Source organism: Oxyura jamaicensis, chromosome 14 (genome assembly GCF_011077185.1).
Source record: "Oxyura jamaicensis isolate SHBP4307 breed ruddy duck chromosome 14, BPBGC_Ojam_1.0, whole genome shotgun sequence".
NCBI lineage: Eukaryota > Metazoa > Chordata > Aves > Anseriformes > Anatidae > Oxyura > Oxyura jamaicensis.
In genome coordinates, this window is record NC_048906.1 from 8,383,243 (window position 1) to 8,408,066 (window position 24,824).

The 24,824-nt window shown below is 45.7% G+C and overlaps 2 protein-coding genes across 7 annotated transcripts in view; one reads left to right on the forward strand and one right to left on the reverse strand.

Annotated features, from left to right (window-relative positions):
* IQCK (IQ motif containing K) overlaps nt 1–24,824 on the reverse strand; it is a 183,673-nt gene that overhangs the window by 102,943 nt on the left and 55,906 nt on the right. For all 4 annotated transcript variants that reach the window (XR_004754539.1, XR_004754541.1, XR_004754540.1 and 1 more), the window contains exon 9: nt 20,244–20,320. The gene's annotated coding sequence lies outside the window, so the exon portion shown is untranslated. The remainder of the gene's footprint in view (nt 1–20,243; nt 20,321–24,824) is intronic.
* The window catches only part of GPRC5B (G protein-coupled receptor class C group 5 member B), a 16,527-nt gene continuing 10,990 nt past the window's right edge, over nt 19,288–24,824 (forward strand). The window contains exon 1 of one of the 3 annotated variants that reach the window (XM_035339190.1): nt 19,288–19,468. The gene's annotated coding sequence lies outside the window, so the exon portion shown is untranslated. Of the gene's footprint in view, nt 19,469–21,361; nt 21,496–24,824 lie in introns of those variants that run through there. The other 2 variants (XM_035339189.1, XM_035339191.1) reach the window with 2 other exon arrangements.

Here is a 24,824-nt window from a genome sequence, read left to right on the forward strand (position 1 = left end):
ATGCAGAGGTGGCAGCGACATTCAGCAGCCGTGGTTTGCCCCTGCTGAGGTCAAGGTGCAGTCCCCAGCCTTGCTGCGAGCTGCCCCCTGCTCCTCGGGATGGGGGGAGCAGGGGAGAAGCTCCAAGGACAGACAGCACAGGGAGGCAGGGACAAAGTGCAGCTCTGGTCTCCAGTTAATTATTCTGAGCACGAGGGGCTTGTGACGGGAAAGTTACAGCCTAAAGCTGTGGCAGATGCCCCAGCAGGAGGCTGCCCTGACCATGGCCCTGAGAGACGCTCCCTCTCCCAGTCCCCTTGGGCAGCTCCCGAGCCCTGCACTTCCCACCTTCTCACTCCTAATTCAATGGTGCCACCTAGTGCCACCGGCCCCAGCGCAGGACAACCCAACATTCCCCCAAGCATTGCTGTTCTTACACCCTCTTGGGCAAACTGGCTTCTCTTGGGGTCCAACCTAGGTCTCTTAGCAGACAGCCCTTGATGGGATGGGATCTATCCCACACTGGCACAGGTTGTGATCAAGCAAGGGATCCATCAGGAGCAAAACCCCTGAGCTCCAGCTTGCTTCAGGCAGCCGTGGAAATGTTTCTGCCCACCACGATTGCAGACTGTAAGCTGACTTCCTGCTGCCTGCCTTCAGCCCAGTGTCTGCTGGTTTAGAGGGAAAGATCACCCCATCACTGTACCTTGGCCAAGTTCACTGCACCCTCACATAACAGCCAGCCACTGCTTGCAGCCCTCCAGGAGTACCACGAATGGCCAGGAATCAGATCAGACACAAATAACAGGTTAAAAACCTACCTTACAGGTCTAAAAACCTGCAGAATGTAATTTAGCTGCCAAACCTCCCTGAATCACAGGCTTAACATCTTTAAGAGGGGCTGCAGGGCTGGATTTTGGGGACTGGTGCAGGCATGCCAGGCCAAAAGGAAATGAGTTTGCAATGACACCGGCAGCAGAGAGGCAAACCTCCGACAGGTCCATCCGTGGGAGGTTTGCATGTGACAAATGGAGTCATCGCTCAGATGACTGCAGCAGAGCCACATGAATGATGACACAGTTGCTCTGGGATTGTAAACAGCATCAATCCTGGATGAAGGAGCCAAGATCCCAACCACTGAGGTCTGCAGAGTGCCAGGGTGTGTAAGCAAGCCCCAGAGTTGTGGTGCTTTGCACGAGCAGGACCACCTGCAAAGCTCCATAGGAGTTCAGTGTTCCTCTGCATCCATACAGGCAGGGGCACAAGCCCCAAAACCAGGAGGCAGAGTGAAACTCCAGCCCCACCAGGACCACAGCTGTGGCTCACCACTACTCCCATAAGGGCAGGATGCAAAAAAGACAAAGCAGCCTGGTTGTCCTGAAAGCTGTCCTGTGTGCCAAAGGCTGTCTCAAGACAAATTACTGCTCTATTCCCAGCTGAGCAGAGATTTTCCACTGGTCCCACTGTGCTACAAGTCACAGCTCAAAGGCCAAGTGCAGAACAAAGGAGACTAGCTGCCTCGCTGAGCTTTCGGCCTGCCCCACGAGCACAATAAAACCATCACTGCTACCAGCGCTCTCCCCCCGGGATGGTACTTCAGCCCAAGAAATTCAGGATCATTTTAACAGACAGTTCTTTAAACTGCATACAGCATTCAACTCTTTTATTCTGAATGCAATGAGACTGAATCCCCTAGAAAAATATTAACGTGAGAATAAAGCCAAACTGTTCTCAGTATTCCAAAGTGCAACCAGGTAATTTCAACTAAATTAGGGTGAATTGATCTTGACATTATTTCCTCTACATAGAGATGGGATCAAATTTTACTGTCAGCATCAATTAGGCAAACTGGTCACTTAATCGTGTATTTGTTCAAGGGCTCCCCTGGGTTTCTGAAGAAATCAACCTGAACAAGTGACATGAAAAGGAATCACTTCATTTCATAGCCTTGAAATACCGAGAACTGAATTTGTCCTTTTCTGAGGGAGTGGAGTTGGGTCTGAAAGATGAGGTGCCCATTTAGATCGATGTCCTGGCCAACCAGCAGAGCATCATCAGCTCTGATCAATGCCTCACCTGCTGTTTGGATCTGTTAATAAGTGGATTTGATGGAGGCTCTGAGAGGCTGTTCAAGGCTGCAGTGCAACTAATCTCAGAAACATTTTCTGGTGACAGAAGCCAGAAAGGGGGCTGGATAGCAACCTGATGACCTGCTGGGAAGGGAAGTTCATGCAGAAACAGTACCTGAGCACGGTGGTTGCAGAGTTCACAGCCAGGTTCAGGCAAGAACTGACGTTACCATATGAGTCCAGGGCAATGAAGCAGCTCCTTGGCCAAGCAATGCATGCTTGTGACTGAGCCAGAAACCAGCAATCCTACAAAATAACTCAGGGAAGTGTAAAAACTACCGAGCTGACCTTAAATAGAGCCCCCAGTCCACAGCTGGGAGAAGGGGAAGGCCCAGGTGAGGACAGATCAGGGTCCTTAGGACCAATTAGTGTGCTCAGGCCCTGATCTGCAGAAGAGGCTGCCTTTCCCCAGGCTGCAGGTGTTAGGTGCTCTTTTGAGCTCCCCAGCGGCTACAGAGCCAGGGAAACATCTCCCAGGTAAGGTCAATGCAACAGGCTCTTACCAGCCTTCCAGTAGGAGTGGAAGATTTAAAGGAGTACATAAGGAAAAGCTAGGAGACAAACAGCATCTATAGAGGCATCCCATCAACACAAGGGTGGCTCCCTTGCCAATACGACTGTTCATTACAGCTCAAAGTGAAGGTCCTGCTGCCGCCAGCCCTAAAACCCACAAGTATTCAACACCCTGAGACATCAAAAGCCCTGCCCCTGTCTCAAGAAAGCACTCAACAACTTAAATAATATTTAGACAGAAAGAGGGCTGCCACTGACCTAACACTTAACCACATGGTACAAGAAGCAGCTGGCTGAAGCCTCTGTGTTGATGGCATGTGCTGGCAGTGGCACAGCTTCTCCCACATCACAAGACGTGGACTGCAGCAGTGGGGCCCATGTCAAGGCTGACATGAGTCTGCAGTGGGTGACAGCTCAGCTGCAAGAGCAGATGGATTAGATCAAGGGACTGGAGAAGTGGAAGAGCTGCAGGCTCCTTCTAGGCAGTGTCCTATTGAGGCACTCCTCCCCTGAGGTCTGGGCAACATAAATAACATAAAGCTGTTAGGAATAAACTCTAAAGCCAGGGAACATCTGTGCGGATCATTGTAGGGAAAATTAGAAGCACTGCAATTCAACTAGGAAAGCAGGGAGGGGGAAAGCATGGGGAGTATGGTTGGCTCTCTAAAACCTCTCTTCCTTACATGCATTTAGCTTTTGGTGGCATTGCAGCACCATCTGTTGGAAATGCATTAAAATTGGCTAGCCTACACTGTGTTTTCAGCGATGCTGAGACATACACAAACCGTTTCAAGCTTACATGCATGAGTGGGCAGTCTGGGGATTCCTCAGGTCATCCCGATGGTAACTAACCAAAGCTGGACTCACCTGCAAGCCGCTGGCCTAGAGGAGGTGAGCTGGTAAATGTGCATTTCCCCAGGCAGGCAACCTTCCTGAAGCCCCACCGAATCTGGTGTCAGCCCCCACCTGGGTGGTCCCTCCTGCTGCTGAACCTGGTCGCCGTGTACGTATGAAGACATCTGGTTGTAACGAAGCCAGTCCTCAGCAGAGAACTGCCAAGCCAAGGAGTCTCACGACGAGAGCTGGGCACAGAGGCCACCATGCCCTGAGCTACAAGCTGCACAGACAGCAGAGCTCATTGGAACCTGCATGGCAGACCACAAAATATTTTCTCTGTGGCCCAAATTTGGCCCGCTGTGACACCTTTGGTTGGTTGCAGTGTGGCCCTTATATCTAGAAAGGTTGACATAGGTGAAAGCACATGAAATATATGTGCAGTGTGGCTGTTCTCAAGGGAGATCTATAATTTATTACCTGCAATACAGTAGGATAGTCCAAGCGTACAAACCTCCTTCCCCTCTCCATGCCTGCCAGCAGGCACAGTGCTGTTAAACCAGTGAGGCAACAGTGATGTCCGAGCAACAGCAATACCTGGAGAAGAAGGTCTAGCGGCGATGACCTCGCAGTATGTCTAGAGGTGACCACCTTTGGACTGGGCTGACAGTCCACTGCCTGCCCAGACAATTCTGAGCTTCTTTTTCACTGAGAAAAGCCTTTCTCAATGCAATCTGTCATCTTCAGGGATATCAGCGCTACGGATCCTACCCTGGGGGATGAGCTCCCACAGCCAGAGCATATGCTTCACTGGGCATTTCTGTGTACGTCCTCTGCGGTGCACATACCGAGTCACTAAGCAAGCACTCATCCTTCCCTCCTACCACTGCAGCGGCAGAACTGGCCGTGCTGTGTGTCCTGCAGCTCAGTGAGGACATTTCTCTTAAAAATGTAACAAAAGCAACAGCTTTCTGAAGATTGCATCTTATTAACTGGGAGGCTTCATGGCCTCATTCCTCTGCCCTGCTTGCAGAGGCATTAACATATGGTTGCCTGTGGCCGTCCAACACAGGGGCTGCAGCAGGAGAGTTCCTGCTTCACTTGCTGCAAGTCAGCAGCACCGGGGGTCACTGGACAGGCAAACAGAATGCCAGAGCAGCCCATGAGGAACCTACTGACCCTTGTTCTGCTCCATTCCTGTCACCTGCAGCTCTACTGCTGCAAATAGATTCCTTCCCTGCATTCTTTTACTGCCTTCCTTTCCAGTATTACTGTTTTATGTAATTGGACATGTCAAAAGAGTCCTTACATAACCACAGCCACCCTAGGCACATGTCTTGAAACACATGCATGCCTCCCTTCTCTGTCAGTTGCAATATTTTGCACATGGATGGACTCAACCCTTCTCCAGGAAATACTAAAAATAAAGAAAACACACTGTCAAGTATCAGGGATTCACTGAGCATGGCATAATAGTTTTTCTTGTCTCCCACAGACAGTATCTGGATGTTACAACAGAGACACAGAGACAACATATGTCAGTAGAAAAATAACTTGCTTTGCTCATAGTCACCTTCTCTGCATTCAAGCAGAGCAAAGTCTCTTGAGGAAAAAGCATTTTTTTTATCTTTGTAAGTGCCAAGCCATCCATACAGATCAAGGACCTGTACAGAGGCTAGTAACACTTTGGACAGAGTAATTTTAATCATCTAAGTGATTTCATTGATTTTCCCAGCGTACTCATGTAGCTAAATGAATCTGAACATTTGCATAACTGCTGCCCAAAATTTTACTGGCTAAAAGCATTGGCACAATAACATCCTGTGAGATCAGATCTATCACTGGCACAGAGAACCAAATTGACTCGTTCAGCACTCTGCTCGCACAGATCATTTGCAAGGGGCAGTGTCACTCACGGACAAAACAAGCTGGAGCCTGTTTGGCAACATGAAAGTCAAGGAGCACTTTGGCACTGGCTCCAGGGAAAGCAAGATTATGGCCTAGATAACAAAGGTCATGGTTTGTTCGCAAAGCTAAGAGACATTTACTCCACGTAAGCAGTCACTGCAACCTTACTTCACTCTGACAGTAATACTTTGTGTTTTTTTTTTCTCTTCATCTCCTTAGTCTGCCACTGCTTCACATGTGTGGTAGGCAGGTGTCTCTTCTCACCCCTAGCATCAGAAACTGCAAAGCTGCTAACTCCAGGTTTATGCTAAAAGGAGCTGGGATCTGACTACATCTGTTACACTGATTTTGGCTGAGAGCCCTCATGCATGTTTCTGAGTGCTGAAGGCAAGCAGTTGTTTCCTCCTTTTTATAGTCAGCATTTCATTTTACGAGGCTCATTATCACAGCCCTTTAATGGCCACGTAGACTGCTAGAGTGTTGCCTGGCCTGAACATCATCTTAATTTATGAGATGATGTCAAAGTCTTGGAGTTCTGAGGCCCTGCTGACATCAGTCCAGCTAATGATGGTCTTTTTGGATGGAAATTGTTTTAATTTTCTCTCAGGCAATGATCACGGATTGTATTAGGGAAAACGATGGTGACCATGGAGTCACCAGATAGAGGCCAGTCAGTTAGTAATCATTTACTCACAGGAATGACTTTTCCAGCTCAGTACTGAAGGTCACTGAGTATTGCGACAACTGAAATAAATCTGCTTTTGTAGAGGCTGGCTCCACAGAGCGGAGAACTGACAGAGAAGTGAAGAGATGGTGGCTTTCTCCTGCTTTGATCTGAATAGGGCTGGGGGTGGCTAGGCCTGGAGAAGCACTGCTCCAAGCAGAGATTTTTTAAATATATTTTTTTATAATTTTCCTTTTTCAAAAACTAAAAGGATGTGTTTGGAGTAGAACTAAATACAAATAATTAATTTAGATGCTGGAAAAGTCATCACATTCAGGAAAACTGCTGTGTTTCAGGTAGCACAACCCAGCTAACCTCCGACTGACAGCCCTACCTGAGGCGCAGGGATCCACATGGCTGGTTTCTGGCTCTGGATGGAGTGCTGCTGTGACAAAAATCCACTTCTTGGCGGTGATAAATGGCTAAGGAGAAGCAGGCCTAACCCTGGCTCTGTCTCTGACAGAAACCACACTGCTCAGTATTCTGACAGAAAGTTTTCTGCCAGCTCTAGTGAAAATTCACTTCCCCTCCCCATCCCCACTTTTTTTCTCTTAAGAGCTCACTGCCACACAAGCATTAATTAATTAAGTTTCTCACACACTTAAAATGCTTGCTGGAGGTAAGTAAAAGATTCAGGGATCATTCTGCTGGCCACACGGCCTACGGCAGGACCACTCCTGTCAGGAGCCATGTTCACCCCTAATGTCTGCTCCGGCCGCGTGGGCCCAAACACCTGACTGGTGCAATCACCCCAGCAGAAATTACAGGATCCAGCGGTACATGCTGGAAGGTTTGGAGACAGGAGGTGCAGCTACTGGGGTTTGCGTACATCCAGAACCTTCCTCACAGTGAGGAAAGTGTACGGGCTTTTTCTGCTTCAGTTGAGACTGCCAGCACATATTTCATCCAGACACTTCTGCAAACTATCAGTGGCCTGAGATAAGAAATCTGCTGGAAGCTTTAGAAGCCCATTGCTCAGGATAATATAATCTTGACAGTTACTTTACCTAACAAGTTACACTTTGTGGAGTAAGACAGTCACATTCTGAAGGACTAACAGGCCAAGCACTACTCTAAGCATTTTCTTCTACTGATAACACTGGGACAAGATACTGCATCAAATTTTCTCTTACATTTTCCCAAAGCATATCATATTCTCATGCTAGGTCTCAGTTAAAACAAAAAAAACATTGGTCAGGGGGAGGGAAGTACAACAGCGTGTGCACAAAGCAGACCTCAGCACAAGCCAAACCATGCTTCTCTCCTGAAAGTGTCCTGAATTCCTGCAGCTCCTCCACGCCTCTGCTCCCAAAAGCACAGCATTGTTACAGAAGACTGCATGTGCTGAAATGCAGTGGTAAGAAGGATCAAGCACAGGAAATACCTAGTCATATTCACAGAAAAAATGTATGGATTTGTTCATATGAGAGACAACAGGGCTCGCTTGTTTTCAAAAAGCATAGAAGTGCTATGGAGGCAGGCTATCTTGCCTCCCAGACATGAGCTGCAAGCTCTGATCTCAGATCTGTGTCCCTTTTCATGAGGAGTCCCCCTCACGGAGCAGCTCCATCAGCACAGCTACATGGAGACAGCAACCCAGCCCTAAGACCTCCCCCAGGACACAATCATGCACTAATGTTCTCCTCATCCCAGAGAGGACTCCTTTCATAGGGGAGGCTATTTAAGAGATGTATTCATTTCTGATCACACCGCAAAAGAAGTTTCCAACCAACCCAATAACTCTTCTAATGTGATCGTGCTCTTGTGGAACCTCCTCTACTGAGGCTTATAAAGGCCAGATTAAGCCTCACAAACAGCCCCACTGGGGAGCAGTATTAATCTTGTTTCACTGAGGAGAGGAAGGGAGCAGAGGCACAATGTGTGCCTTGCACTGAGTCTGTCAAGCAGAGGGAAACAAAGAGGGATTTAAAGCATCTTCTTTCTCCCTCGCCTCTGAACCACTCATCCACATTCTCAGAAGTCATAATTGGGATTCAGGATCAGTATATCTTTGTGCAAACATGCAGAAAGGCAATTACATGAGACATAACTATAAACTTGCTCTAATGTCTTAGTCACACTGGGTGCTCAGCTACAGAAACCAAGGGTAAGTCATCAGAACCATCCAACAGGGCCATCAGAAGGTCTCGGTGGTAGACAGCCTGCTGATTTCAGGACAGGTGCTCAGTCCCTCAGTATGACAAACATCATGCGCTCTTCCTGCTGACAGCAGGATTAGTAGGTAAATTAAAAAAAATAACTTAGTAAACAAAATGCATGGTTTGGTGAAGGCCAAAAGTATCAACTTTGGCCAAAACTTGAGAAATTGTGGTCCTGAAAAAAAGTTATTTTAAGATTTTGCTTTCATGCATCCAGAAAGAAAATTTCTCCATTGAATTTCAATGTCCTGCTTTTGAACTGAGGAAAAATTTATTTCTAAGACATTTTAAAAAGTCTGAAGAGGAACTGACTTTCTGGTTTATGTTAAAATGTTTGATTCACACATTTTTTGTATGTATTTCAGTATGAAAAAGTCTCTTTATGAAGAACAGACGATAACCTTTTAACAAACAAAGTAGCCATCTTTTGTTGCTAATCACCAGCTTCCCTGATTACCCCACAAATCCTACTTGCTTACTCAACACTGCTCTTAAATTTTGCTGTGGTATCTTTAAACCTGCACTTGGGCATTTTATTTTAATATCTCCACTTCCCACCTTCCTTTCCTTTCTCATGTAATCAATACCACAAGATCAAAGCATTGTGATTCTTTGTGGAGCTGCACTTTTTTCAAATCAAAAGCTGCCTGTGTTAGAAGTCTTCCTCAGCTATCTTTGTCAGCTTCCCACATTCTAGGAAAGTAAAGCTAGGTCAAGTCAACAGCACAGCCTGTTACAGCACAAAGCACCCATCTGATGATAAACAAGTTATTTACATGCTTTTTCACTCTTACAGCATCAGCTCTCCAGCCAAATACAACACTGTAAGGAGTAAAACAAAGCAACATTTCATCCTGCTCACTAAAGACCTTTATCTTCTGATGTTACAATGATAAACAACAGGCAAATGAAAATAACCTTCCCCCCAGCATTAACAAAATAGTGGTTAAACCTAGATTTTTTTTTTTTTTTCCCCATATGGATATACAAATTCACCTGCCAGACTAGGGAAGTACAAATATTATGTCTGTACATAGCTGTGTGCAGCACCTGGGCCTGTATTTGCAATACAAGGACATCTGAAAGCCTCTTGCCCAAAATCAGAAATGGGACTCTTCAGTTTACTAAGATGTAAAGTCAGGGTTTGGAAACACTTGAAGTGCCATGACACCTATGGGGCTTGCTAACTAAATGCAATGCTACTTGTATAAATATTTGCAAAATCAAGATATCTTACAGGCACTTAAATATCCTGATCTCCCGGTTTGCAGCAGCCCAACTTCTGCCCCACTGCAGAGCTCCTGGTCCTGAGATCCAGCTGCAATCAGTATGAATCTGGGGTACACAGGCCAATAAATGCCTCAAGTCTAGGGATGCTACAGAGACAGCCTGTGTGCACACATCTGATATAAACCAGAAACCTTCTGCTTGTGCACTGCCTATTTGGGTATCATTCTTTAAAGTCAGGTTCATGAAACTGCACTACTAATATTTCTAAAACTAAATTTATAATTTTATTCCTGTTCAATTCCTTTTATCCTAAAGATGGGCCTTTTATTCCTCCCTTCTGCAATACAAAACCCATACTAGAAACTGGACCAATGTGACCCTTTATGGCCAGGACTCTCAGAAACATCAGATGTTCTCCAAAGCCCCTTTGAACATTGGCCAGATTTGTAGCCCGACCCTGAACCTTAACGAAATAAAATTCCTCTGTACCTAGCATTTAGGAGGAACACCAGATGGCCAAGGGGAGGGGAGGAAAAGAAAAAGGCCACATTTTCACAGCTGTATTTGACAGGTATCTTTTCTAATAATAATCTGATGAATAACTGCACTGGTCTGGCTGTGCCTCATGGTACTGGGAGTGACTCTTTAGAAGAAGCAGCGGGCTGTCTGCAAGCAGTGCTCCCAGGCACAGGAGTGGTGTCCCCCAAAATGTTCCCCTGAAGTAATGCAGCAACAGCTCAGCTCACAGCACAGTGAAACTGCTCAAACCAGGCATCTCAGCGCTGCAGACACAGACCCAGTGCTCCCAGGAGGGAAGGTCCCAGGCACTGCTGGTTAGGACCTGAGCTGGGGACAGGGGAGCGCTGGGTCTTATAACCTGCGAGGAGCCCCGGCATGCTGGAGTTCAGTGTAGGAGACCACACAATTCCGACTCACTCTGCTGAGTCCTGGGCAGATATCTAAGGAGGAAGGGCCTCAGGCTCTTCACTTTTGCTGACTGACTGCAGCAAACCATGACCCTACCAAGTCCAGGGGAGGCAGAGGATGGACTATGAAGTCCTGCCTGGGATGCAGGGGGGACACTCTTGAGCCACCTCTCATGAGCACGCCTGTGGCTCCTATAAAGAGATCCTGCCACAGGAATGTCTCTGGTCTTTAACTACATCTGAGAATGTAACAGCAGTGGTATCCTGCACCAGAAAAGGGGGTGGAAGGACCCAGCTTGTCCAGAGCTTTGAATCAGATACATCTAAACTTCTCCATGGTGGGTTTTCTGAAGAAAACCAAAAAGGTTCTGAACTTCAACAGCCAGGTTTTATCTGAAAAAAATCAAAAAACTTAACTTTCCGAACAAACTCAAAGTCAAACTATCAGTGACTGAACACACAGCTCTCTGCAAATCCTATTTCAAGACTTGGCTGCAAGTCAGGGATGTTCTGAGCTGCAGCCAGTTGTGCCTGTCCACGTGGATCCCCAGGGAGCCCTGAGCCCAGCTGCCTTCTCCTCATTTCTCTGTGCAGTTTATCTTTGTGCCCGAGCCGTTCCTGCTGCTGGGCTGTACTCTTGGTGTTTGCTCCCCTGCTCATCTCTCATATCCTCCCTCTGAATGTGCTCAGTAGCACCCCAGAGAAAGGGCAATGAAGGTAACACCTGATCCAGTCTCTGCCTTAAGGAACACAAACATAAGAGAAGAGTGGAAAAAAAGAAAAAAGAAAAAGAAAATAATAAAAAAGTAGTTTGTTTGTTACAAAGGATGTGAAAGATCACTCTTTGAATCAACTCTTGCACTATGCTACAGACCAGTCCTACTTGTCCTACTCGTGACATGAGATGGAGATGATTCCTAACAAGGGGGTGGATGCTGTGCTGATTTTGCCCCACAGTCAGCACCTTCTTCCAAGCTGCACAGCTCAGCTTGTGGGGCTCCTCCCCAGCCCAGGGCAGAGCTCTAGGGGCATCTGCAAAGGGACCTTCATATGACCCACAGAGGTGCTGCCCTAACAGAAGAGCTTCTCGCACCCTCCCCAACATCCTCAGTCAAAAATGCTTTGCCTCTACCAAGTCCCAGCCACAACTGTGCAAAAATCAGCCCCAAGAGGTAAGGAAATGTTTATCATTGTAACACAGAAATATGAGAGCCAGGAGCCAGGAGGGAGCTCTACTAACTCCAGCTAACTCCAGGACTTTTTTTTTTTTTTTTTTTTTTTTTTGAGGGGAGGGACGGGAGCAGGATCTGCCCTTCTCACTGCGATGGCCCTGTCACCAGAAAAATCAGAGTCCAGATAAATTTTAATCTGTAACGCAGCATGCGGAATTTCTTTTTGACCTTCAGTTCTCCCAGTTGTTAAGATACATCATCGTGTTTTCACAGCTTGAACAGTCTCTGTTTGCTGGATTCAAGACTTGTAATGTTTTTGCCCAAACTCCATTTCCTTCCTTTCCAAAGCAGTAAGATCTGCTTATGACTCAGCCCTCAATAAAACACACAGCAAGCACCATTACAATGAGTGTGCAGTGCAGTGGTAAAACTCATAGGATACATTTTGGGGGCTGGAATCTTCCTTGCCCTTTATTTACCCCCCAACAACATGAATTTGTGTTGTGTCTGGGTACAAAGTAAATCCACCAGGAAATGAGTAGTTTTAAAGGAAATATTTCTCCAGTGGTGAGAGAACATCTCCATGTGACAAAGTGATAGACGGGGCTGAAGAGGCTGCGTGATGGCCTCTGGAGAGGCAGCCCTCCTCAGCCTCCACAGCACTCACACAGACGGCACTCCAAGCCATCCTCTGCCTGAATAAAGACATCACCAGCTTTAAGGAAATTATTTACTGAGAAGTGTGGGTGGATCACAGACAAGGAAGCCAGAGGGATTTTTCTAGTTTTGCATTCATAAATTTGAAAAAAGAGAGCATTTCAGGCAAAGGCTTGTGTTCTCAATGAAATGGGAAAGGCTGGGGCTGCTCACAGCTGACGTTTGTGAGAGCTGGCTCCAGGGTCTCCTTGGCTGCCAGCCAGAGGTTTCTAAGCCATCTCAATACTGCATGGCCTTGAAGTGTTTTACTCTTTTACAACAGAGCACAAGTAATGGGCAGAGAAGTAACTTAGAGGGAAGGAAAATATCATTATCCTTCCTGTATGGGGAGGGAAACTGAGACAGCATCCTCCAGACCAAAGCCTCTCATGAAAAGCATTTGAAATCTGATCCTAAAATCTTTGAAATGACCCTTTTCACTGAATTCAGGGGAATTTCAGACTCTAACCTCTGTAATGTTTTGTGGATTTTTTTTAAACCTCCCACTTTCTTTCACAGGAGAGACGTCCAGGCGCCCAGTGTTCTCTGACAACAACTAAAGTTTGTAAGCTTCCAAGCACAGGAATGAAGTGAAGGGAAATAATGTACCCATTTCACACACACACAATATATATATATGTATGTACATATGGCCGATTTGAACATATTCATCACTACAAGTTTACTCCAGACATGGTCAAAAAGTGTTTCTAAAGTACCAGAAATCTATTTTTTAGCGATGCAGACTAAGAGGCATATGAAAAACATCCTCTTTAAAGTTTCAGTATGACATACAGCGGTGAACTTGAGGGTTACTTTAGATGTGCTTTCAGGCAGCAATACCCTTGTGTAACACCCCGTGAGCTGAGGATAGTTGCCACGAAACTGCCTCGATGGCAGTAGCTTCCCTTTCCTATCAGCAACCCTGCAGAATGCCAGCAATACAGCTCAAGTACATATAAGAAAATATACAGGTTTTAGAAGGAGCTATGCAGAGGGACGCTCCATCAGAATAAATGGTAAAGAGGCAGTTTTGCAGTTCAGCACATGCTGTTCAGCTCAACAACTCATTTCCGTGTCTAAAACAGAAGAAAAACCTGAAGAGCATCTTTCAGGCAGTACATACCTGCTCTCAGGTCTGGGGAGAAGCAGGGTCCTCCAAGCACACCCCAGTCCCATAGTCCAGCCATGAACTCAGACCCTCTTGTTTACAGAGGCTGAGGTTCTGGCCCAAAGACTGGCAGAAAATGAGCCACCAGTGAAAACAGATATGAGAGAGGGGCTAGGATATGAGACAGGGCTAAAAGAGCTTTTTAGAGCAATTCTCCTCCTTCTCTGTAAGACCTACAGAACAGATCTTCTGTAAAGGTCTTCTAATTCCCGTTGAACTCTGCAGGGCAATACTGAGATTTGGCCCTTTCCTGTTGCATCCATGACCGAACACAATGAAAATCCACCGCAGGCAGAATAGCTGGATTTGTTTGGTTGATTTTGCCTTTCCCTTGAGTGTTGGTTATGGCTTATTTTGAAACTACTGGTTGCTCTCATTAAGCTTACTAGGATGAGATTTTTCCCCCACTGTGATGAGATCTTCGTTTCCTTTGCAATATAACTCCATGAAACCTGGACATTTTACAAAACAGGAAGACTTTTGGGATCTTAATCTAGCTCCATTCACAGAATTACTACTCTGTTTAGGGTTAGATAAAGCAGGACCATCTCAGTAGTGACATTTGGAACACAAAGCTGGATCTTTCCCTCATCAGCCACTGTTCCTGAGATGCTGGAGAGCATCTCGGTGGCCAGTAGGTGACAGTCTTTCCAACAGAAAAAAAGCTGGGCAGCTCACAAAGCGGGGTTGTTGTTCCCTGTTCTGTCAGAATGTAAATGTTATTTATTTATGCTTATACATATAGACAGTCCACAACAAGAGGCAATATTTTTCAGCTAACATGCCAGTAAAAGGAAGGTCAGCAAAGCTCTTGAGTGTGGTCAAAAAGGAGACATTAATGGTACTGTAGATGAGGCAGTAACACGATTCTTAGCTGCATTCAGAAAAAAAATACCTTTACATCTCAGTGTAGGTTCAGGGCTATCATATATAAATAATAATTTTTAAAAAAATCTTAAAAATCAATCTCACTTAAAACATAAGCACATTCAAGCTGGCACAGTCACACCAGCTGATACCTTCAACGTGAGAGAACGGCATGTAGAAAACCTGTATGTGCATTTTAGGTGGCTGCAACAATTTCTTTGCAGCAGCCCTAGGCAGGGCTGGTGTCTGGAACACAAACTCCTCCTATGAACACAGTCATGTGTCTACAACACAACTGCTTGCAGTGACCAAGACAACCTTTGTAGCAAATGCTAAGAAAATATTCTCTTTGTTCATTTAGCCACCATGCGCATTACTTGCTGAAATGGCTGCACCTTGTTTAAAATCCAAAGGAATCAAAAAATTGTTTGAATGGATTGATAAGAACCATGATGGGTGAGTAAAGGGAAAAATGAGAACCCATGGGCAGAGTGAGGTTTTCTATTCCACGACCATTTCATTTACTTCCTAACATAAAGCTGGCACTCTGAGACACCCCACTACACCCACCAGCACCCACAACTAATCTCCAGAAAGAAGCTCTATGGTGTCAAGCAGAAATTACCAGTTCTGGCAAGGGTCACTAGCTCCCCAAGATAAGCAATTTTAAGGCAATGTTCTCAGGCCAGAAACAGAAAGGCACACATCCTTTGTCTGATCAGATCTATTTTAACAGAACTGGGACTTTGCCTGAGCAAAGGTCAAGTACAAACTTTTAAAAACTGAAAGTTTTGGCCAGCTTGAGAGGTCTGTCTAGCTGGAGCCTCAGACAGCGTGTAACTTCACAATTCCACAAAACAGAGATGTACTTATTTAAATATCTATGGCAGCTTTTCTTTGTGAAACGAGGATTTGAAGGTGTACAAATAAGAGATTTTTAAACACCTATGCCTGGTGCCACATAAGATCTTGATCTGAATTGTGCATTAATCAAATTCTGACAGGTGCACTCAGTTTTAACTTATCCATGTTTCTTTGCAGCATTTTATTCATCACTCATGTAGTAAATAAATGTGTTGAGAAAACAAACAAACATCATATTGACTGTCTTGTAAACCTTGCCTGCATTGCTGCTCTCTTGCCCTGGTGTTCAGAGCTGACTGCTAAGTGGTGAACACTCACTGTCTTTATGTATACTGCAAGTCAAGACAAGTGATGGGTAGGTGCAATGCTACAAAAAGTGTGTTGTTACCTTGGTTTGTCCAATCCAAGTTGAAAAACAGGTGCAATTGGGATCTGAATGTGGATGTGACATCCAACACCATGGCCTTTTGCCCACACTATCCATGCTGAGTGCACCTTTCTTTTGTGCCATGAATACAAGTTGTGTTGGATTACATTTATCTTTAATGTTTCAGTAATTCTTTCTCCTCTGTGTGTCCATCTCCTTACCGTCATCCATCTTTTGCTTCCAATTGATTTCAAAATTCCTTTCTTGTTTCATTTCCCATTCTCCTCTTCTCCTCTCTAAATTTAACAGAGTCCCATGGACAGCAGACTCTGCCTTGGCAGTGCAAGGAGCAATGTGTGAAACCCTCTGTAGTTATGGAGAAATCATCCTGCAGTGGCCACACAAATCTTGCTGTCTCCTTGATGCTGCTAATCAATGATAGCATCAGGATTTGTATCTTGCCCTGATAAAAAGCAGGGCAAGTATTTGGCCAATTAATCATGCTGCAGGGATTTGTGTAATGAAAAGTACCTCTCTGCTTGTGGGTCAGAAATGGTGTAAATCAACCACATACCAATGGTTGGGGAAAATCCATCCAGTATCTCCTTCTTCTCTTCAGTTTTGTTCATCACTGGGGCATCTGAACATCTAGGAAGTGATACTGCAGCCTGGTCACCCTGTGATTAAGCCACGTGGATTGTCTCAGGGTCTTCTTCCAAAGTCTGCTAGAAAGGAGGTTGCTTCATAGACTGAACTGTGCTCAGGACAGGGCTGGCTTCATCTCGCATGGTGCAGTCCTGTGTCTGCCTGCGGCCTCTACACGCTCCCATAATTAAAAAAAAATATATGCTGATTTAACAATCCCCTTCATTTCCATGTACCTACCACTGATCTTGTAATGAAATATTCTGCTTAAATTACACTGGCACAAGCATGGTCTCCTGCTGGTAGGAGCCATAAAATCACTCTACCACGTGTACAGGTTCTGCAGGACTTGCTGCACAACAAGAAAGCTGCTGGTGAAATACTGCTTGACAGCTTTTCAGGAAGCATGACACCTTCCTGGCTTGCTGAAGAGAAGAAGAGAAAAGGATAGAAATTGCCTTTATCTCGGGTTGGGAGACAGAAGAAATTCTGAAACGAGGATGACAGGTTGTGGCAATACAGGTTTGGCATTTGTTGATAGGTGAGTGCCATCCACTCAGGGCTGCTGTAATGCACTCTCGCTCTCTGCTGTCACATACTGCTAAAAGCACTGCTGCAGAAGAGAAAAATCTGGGGACATGCAATGTCACACAGGCTCTCTGTTTACATATTGTCATAAGCTGGAAGTCAAATATTGAAAAAAGGTAAAAATCAGGTAATTATTATGTATGTGTTGTAGAATATAGGAAGAACAAAGTTACTGAAAAGCAGTGTTGTAGTTTGGTTTGGTTTGGTTTGGTTTAAGTTGAGCATAATATATGCCCGGTGTAAAGAAAAGTAAGTATTACGTGGTTTTATCAGTCTTTCAGAGACAGACAAAAGCAATGAGTTAACTTCTTTTTAAATCTTCTGCTCTGGGAAGTATTGCATGGCACCCCACAGCAGGGTGCACTTCACGGGCAGTCCTACGAAGTGGTGGTATGAGCTGAGAGCACCACGTACAACCAGGGAATTCCTACAGCCCACCTGGCTCACAGCAACTACTCCTCCCTTCTACCTTCTCGTTCTCTTGGGGGAAGGAAACGCTGAACTTGCTGATGAGCTGGTGGTTGACTGATGAAAATTCTTTTCCCCTTAATAAAAGCATATTTACAGAACATATTTTTAAAGTTAACTACCAGAAGAAAGTAGCACAAAGGGAGCTATGGCTTAGTTCAACTACTCTACAATAGTCTTTGGTAATTCTGTGTTCTCTCCTTCACAGTTTCATGGCAGCTAATACTAAAACAAAATGCTTCACTGGGAGAGAAATCAGGCTTATTTGTTAATGTTCCACCAGTAATTGTTGAGAGGAGCATTATCTTCCCTCTTCTGCCAGTAAAAGGCAAATGGAGGAGGCCATTTCCTTTACTGGTACCAGGAGTTGTGGTAGGGACATACAGAGAGAAGGGAACAATGACAAAAATTTGCATTTGCTGAAGGGCTCAGTACATTGCTCCATTGTGAGCGGGCCAAGACCTTTATCACATGAATTCTTGTGATTCATCCTCCCCTCTGGTCTACCTCGCTGTATCCAGCGCGGTACAGAGAACTCTGTGTGTTTCTTTATATACAAGAAGGTCTTTGCTTGTTGCTGTAGTACACGGGTACTGGCTCACACTCCCAAGCTGGAGCTGGGGTACAGGCGGAGCTGGTGAATCGGTACTTTTTACTCTCCTGCCAGGCTGCCGAGTGACTTTGGGCAGCTCACAGCCACTTCACTGCCTCACTGCCTCAGTTTCTGTAAAATTTTCCCCGTTTACTTTGTATAGCATGTAGATATCGACTGATGCAAGGGCAGGGTATTATTGCTTACATGTGACTCAAATACTGCCAGTGCCTAAAATCCAGAATCAGCAAGGGAGAAAAGAGCAGAAACGTGAAATTGTTCTGTTGCAGCTGTTACCTCCTGCTGTTACCTCCTTCTGTTACCTCCTGCTGCCCAGCCGGAACACAGGGAATCGCATTGCAACAGCACCATCTGATTTACTGCACGTCAGCTACCCTGAGAAGTTCAGGTAACCCCCCAGGACATAACAAGTGACATCTAAATGAACCCATGCATGTTAGCATGAGGCTGTTTAAAGGTTACAGATCTGTGTTGGAGAACACATTTCAGCAGTTTCCCTTTGAAAGGCTCTGGATATGGAAGCCTGTCAAGATGCACAGCACGCTACCTGCAGTCAGGAAGGACGAGTGTCCATCGCTCCCTGCTGACAACACCACTGCACTTGTGTCTGCCAGTTTCCCATTAGCAGTTTAAAAGCACCAAAACACTGACGCACAGCACAGGGCGGCTGCCAGTCACAGGGGCGTCGCGCAGATGTACTCTAAAGGCTTAAAAGGCAGACAAGTTTCTGCTATTCAATGAACATCACCAACTGAAGCTGTCTTTCCCTGCTACAAATAACTCCTTCTGAAGTCTGCAGGAAGCCCTGTCCTGTGAATACAGCACCTGCTTTCGGAGGTGTTGCAGCTTTCCCAGAGCTGGGCTGTGCAGAAGCTTGGAAGGGGGATATGAGCTGCTTGGTGCGAGCTGGGAGGCACCGACCGGCTCTGAGCGTTGCCTTTGCGGGGCCCCATGAGCTCACAGGGCCTATTCCTTGAATCGTGCTGCATAAGCAACCTGGAAAATGTCGCTTGCTCAATACAATTTCTTTCTTCTGAACGTCTAATGTAGCAGCAGGTTGGACACGTGCACTGGAGGCAGATAGGGTGAATATTTCCAATATTTCGCAAACCCCCCAGCTGCCACGGAGCTGCAAAGCCTCCCTCCCCTGCCATCCTCAAACCAGCCGGAGGTGTGCACACGCAGCCGACGTGCCGGGATGGGTTTGCAGCCCGTATTTCTCGTACCCCGTCCGCACAGCACCGGGGCGCGCAGGACCGCACGCCTGGCTGTGCACGGTGCCCGCTCCCCGCGCCCTGCGGTCCCTGCACCTCGCAGCAGCAGTCCGTCCGGGCTGGGGGCGAGCCGTGCCGTGCCGGTGCCCGTGGAGGTGGATACGCGCCGAGCCGAGCCGAGCCGTGCCGGGGCGGGGCGGTGGGAGGGGGCTGGCCGCCGGGTCGTAGCGCAGCGGGGCGGAGGGTGCAGAGCAGGGCGGGCAGCGCACCGCTCCGTGCCGTGGCTCAGGCGCTCCATGAGCAGCCCCGGGGGGGCTCGGTGCTCGCAGGCTCCGGGATGTGACTTGCGGCGGGCAGGCGGACACAGCTGCCCCGCCGGCCTCGGCTGCAGCAGCCAGCGGGTGAGTGGTCCCCGGTCCCTATTCCGCGGTTCCCGGCCCCCGGAGGTGCCGGCCCCGAGCAGTGCCCGCGGAATTATCCCGGTGGCTGGCAGCAGACAGCAGGCTGCAGGGAGTCCGGCAGGGGGATTAGGGTGGATATAGGGCAGCAGAGGGGGGCGGAGGAGGGGGCTGCACCCGCCGGGAAGGGCTGGCGAGGAGGGGGCTTTGAGCCAGGCTGGGGGAGACAGGGAGAGTCTGGGAGGAGAAAGGGGAGAGAGAAAGGAGCGGGGGGCCGAAGGGGAGCGGGCAGGAGCGGGCTAGGTGCGGGAGGGCAGGAGGCGGCGGCGGTGCGGGAGGATTAAGGGGGAGCGGGGAAGCGGCTGCAGGCGGGGGCTGCCCAGCCCCGCGCCCCCCGGCACCGGGCGCTGTGCTCCGGGCCGGACAACGGGACCGGGACCCGGGGGAGAAGCCTTTTGCTGGCCCCTGGCTGCTCTTTTCTGCCCGGTCCCGGCCTCAGCTGGAAGCTGGGAGCCCCAGGTCGGGGTGCAGCGCGGCTCAGGATGTCTGAGCACCACCAGCGGTTTAATTTTCCCTTAATAAAAAGCCCCCCCTCTATATCGCTTCTCCCCAAAGCCAAAGAGCGATGGGATTTAGCACTTATGTGAACCCTTTGTTTACGCCTGACCTAATGTTTATCCCAAGGCTAACAGGATTTCCTGCCCGCTGAACCTCGACACCTCGGTGGGTTCTCGTTGCTGGAGCACGGAGCCTGTGCAGTGCTTTATGTGCTGCTTACCAGCCGGGGACGTGGGTGCTGAGTGTTGTCTCACTGCATCAGAGCCATCAGGTGAAGGGAACCTCTCCGTCATGAGGCTGTGACATGAAGAGAGACAGTTTGAGAATTAGCAAAGCACAGAAAAAACATCAATTGGTGTCATTGGTTGACAGTAGCATAAGACCAGACTTTATAGTCATAGGCATTTAGGCACAGAGGATATACAGTGTCTGACCAAAGGACAAGGTGAGCACCTAGGACAGCTGAAAGATTATTTCATATAACATTCAGCATTGCAAAGTATTTCTAAATGAAAACACATTTTCCTACGCCTTTTGGAGTGGGGTCATGCTTTCTGTAGCTGTGAGCATTACGTGGGTTATTCCAACACAGGGTAAATCCAAACCAGGGTTGTGTTTTTGCGTACAAAGTGCAATTGCACTATTAATTATTATTCTAGAAATACATCTCCTCAGTAGTCTGATCTTGGCTTGGCTGTTGCTGCTCTGTTATCAGTCTTAAAGCTCATTCTTCAAATCTGATCAAAAGGAGCTGGCAGAGATCCCGTGTTGTGATTAATTCCTCGCTCGCTACCATCTCTCCACAACACTTGGTGGTGGGGGCGGTTTTCTTTGGAAATGCTACAGTGAACCAGTCTTCTGCCTGCGTGTGGCAGAGCAGGTTACTATTTGTGCTACTAGTGCTTTTATTTACTGGGCTGTTTTCCTTTTCTGAGATCGGATGCATCCTCCTGTATCAGTTGATTAATGTTAGGACTGCAAAAAGGGGATCAGACAATACATCTAACCATAAATAACATAAACCTTTGCATGGGTACAGATTTATACCTGATAAAGATATTCTCTAACAGTACCCAGCAGTATGTATTTGACTAAGTAAGAGATTTGCAGTCTTTGGTCAGAAGGCTTCAACTCTTGAGTCTCGCTGATTTTTAACCATGACAACTTTTTGATGACAACTGTGAGATTTTTCTCTTTCTGCTCAGTTGCTTGCAATTGTACTTTGTACCGCTGGGGCAGCTCCGTGTCTGCCATTTCTGTACCAGTTCTTGCACTGTCCCCTATACCCGATAGAACAGGGGACTTCACTCTGCTGCAAACAGCAGTTTGTGCTTGGTAACTGAGAACAGATTTTAGACTGAAAATTGAGGGCTGGATTTGCAAGCCGTCCTACTGTATATTTGCTGCTTATGCCTGATATACCTAAAGCTCCTCAATTCGTTTTATGAGCTTGTGATTGCTCTCGGGTCCAGGTATGTTGGCTCAGCCAGTCGTACTGCAATCTGATTTTGGCGGGGGATCTGGGGACAAAAAAAAGCTGATTTCCTCCTGTATTAACAGTTTCATTCAACTCTGCCAGAGATACGTTGGTGTCGCTGACTGTGTCTGTGCTGGAATGTTTCTGTGACACTTCTGCATTACTATCGCTGTAGCTCTCTGGTGGTAGTAGGAGTGAGGTGCCAGTCAAACAGAGCGCTATTGTTACTGCCGAGAGGTTGCATAACTTTGCTGAGAGCTAATCTAGACATAAAGAGGTAAAAATACTACTCTCCTGCAGTCACTGATTTATGTAGCTACTGGGAATAATGAGCAGAGACAAGATTGTGTAGTAAAATTGAGACACAAGGGCTTCTGCCTCTCCACCCACAACACAGGCTTGAGGAAGGCACTATTTTAACAAGAATCCCATACTGATATATTTTGCTTTTTCTAAACAACTTTTCGGGAAACAAGGGCTTTATAGTTTTCCCTTTTACTTATTGAGTCTGTGGTTTCAGCTAAAGCTAAAACTTCAGTGTTGTAATGCAGTTTTCCCTCGTCTACATACCATGTGTGGGTTCAGTGCTGAGTAACAGTGCTAGCAAGAGGATTTGGGCTGGTATCATCTTGGGGCTTGCATATTAATGTTGCCAGTTCTTACCTGGTCAGGCAGAAGTATGTAGTAAACTGGTTGCAAACGTGGCTGTATCTATAGCAGTGACAAGGAGAAGCTTCCTCATTTGGAGAAAGCCCAGTTTGAAAGGTTTGATGTAGAAAGCATTTACTGTTCAGCATGACTTGCTGACATGTGATGAGAATGTGATTGCACACCAAGAATACCTGTCAGCAATCTTAGAGATTTCTTGTTTTATACTGTAGCTACATTGGAGCTTTCTAAGAGAACTACTGTTTATTTCCATCAGCGCTCCCAAAAGTAATTTCACAGATGGCAGAAACTTGGGAAAGCTCCTGAGTTGAACATCTCTGAATTTCTGTGTTTCCCTCTTTCTTAAAGAGACTACTCCTTCAAGCAGGGCAAAATACTCCAAATGTATTAACCCTCCCTTTGCAAATGCTTCCAAATAGGAAGAGGAAACAAATGATGGGCTGACAATATGACTGCTTACCCATGCAGCACAATCTCCATGGAAACAGACTGTCCTAGAATAGCTCAATCACATGAGGGTTACATGACATGAATAAAGTAACCAGAAAACTGGAAAATATCTTAGAACTGGAGATACTTGCACTTAATTCATTACCCTCCAGGTCTTTGGAGAGCAGTGAATAAACAGAGCTAGTATTAAAACCAAGTTAGTGCATGTGTATCATCATTTGTAAGTGGTAGGGTAGTGGAAAATTAACATGATCCTCATTTAAAGGACTGATCATTGTTTCCAAATTGGGAGACATTGTTTGAGGATGAGTTTTGAGTAACTTTCCACATGACCTCCTGCTTCTTGAAACTGGTCCCCATGGTTTACAGCATTGTCTTAACTTTCCCCACTTTTTTTTTTAGATGTTTTGGGTATCCTAAAAAGTAAATGCACTAGTTGGAGTAAGAACCGCCTATGTGTAGAAGGGATTCTGAAGTTACCTTTGGAATGTTTCCTTCTAGTTAATTCTGTACTCGTAAAGAGATTTATTGAGCATAACCAGTTTCAATAAGAAAATGAATATATTTCACTGATGATTAATTTTCTTTCTGTATAGTCAGTGTTTTTACCATGTTATGACAGTCATTTAGAAACCTGTTATACAAATTAGATACAAATAAGTAAATCTTCTACCATGTCACCATAAAGGAAATTACGGTTAGGTAGGAAAAAATCTTCAGTCATTAGCTGCAAGTCATTTTAGCGTTAGAACATTTTAGCCCTTCCAACAGTGCGAGGATAGTGTAATTTCTGTGGGCAGGCACAGCTCATTCATTGTTCTTCTCTTGTTTTTCCAATGCCCTATCACCTTATTTGTCACAGCTTCTACTTCAGATATGAAATTTTGTAATAAGCTTTTTTGTCCGTTGCATACGTGAAGACCATAAAGTCATTACGCATTTATATTAGCACATTTGCTGTCTTGGTTCCTCTAATAGCAAAGTGTAATTTCCATCATTCGTCTCCTTGCAGTAGCCTAAAATGGGCACTGATCATTATTCAGCAAAAGGGGATGAACATTAGCTTAAAGATTGAGATTCTCAAGATTTAACTTTGCTTGTTACAGGATTATAACGCACTGGAAGAAAACCCATAGTGCTCATCTGTAATAGATGCTGCACTGTTTTGTGCAGTGTGTGTAAATAGTTTTGGCACTCGTTGGGACTGATTGTGTCCAATGTAACAACATTGCACTGTTACTTTAAACCATTTTCAACTCATTAAACTTTTTGATGTTTTCATTAAACACATTTCTGATTTATAAAACATCTTTATATGAGTAATCATTTAGGGCTTTGTGTAAGTTGTAAAAAAGCTACTGATAGTGTCTCTGTTTCTTGCTGTGTATCTTAAACATGTCATGTGAGCTACATGAGTAACATCAGTGCCTGCTTCCATGGTGCTTTTCTTCCATACAATCTCCACACACCATATAATGAGATTCTTATTCTGAGCATTTTCACCAAGCATGCAGTTCACATCACTGAATGTAACCCTCCTGAAATCTGCAGCACTAATTATGCAAGTGGAGGTCAACAGGATGAGGTTTCATATGTGGTACACGTAGTGTTTACTCTCTCTGGGACAGATCGTTCATTTAAACGTTACATTTTTAACAATCTCCTCCTTTGCCCTGCTTTGCTTAGTAAAAGCAAATGGAGTAACATATATCTTTTAAAATCATGTAATCTGTGTTCCGCCTAAAACTAGGAATTTGTCTTGACTTGCTGGAATTTGTCCAGATTTTTGGTCCTGATGATTGAGCATGTTATGTTGTGTTCCTGGGGAGTTTACAATTGTTCACTCTGTAGGCTGAGGAAAGTGAAGCTCTGTTTTTTGTTGTTTGTTTCATTGAATGGCTTTGGGTTTGCTAAGAAGCACAAAGAGACATTCATTTTTGATGAGTTGATTGATGACGCTGCATGTGTGCACCATTGTTGCAGAATATGAGATTTCTCTAGCCAACCATTCCCATTCGCAAATGCAATCTAATACCTGGGCTTTGGAAGAGGATGAAAGGAATGAATATCATAACTGCCTATTGACTGAGGTTGAAAATAAGATTTTCCTTAAAAAAAAAAAAAAAAAAAAAAAAAAGTTTATTTCCTCAGACTGGGTTGTCTCTTTTTTTTTTTTTTTTTTTAATTATTTTTTTAAATTTTTTT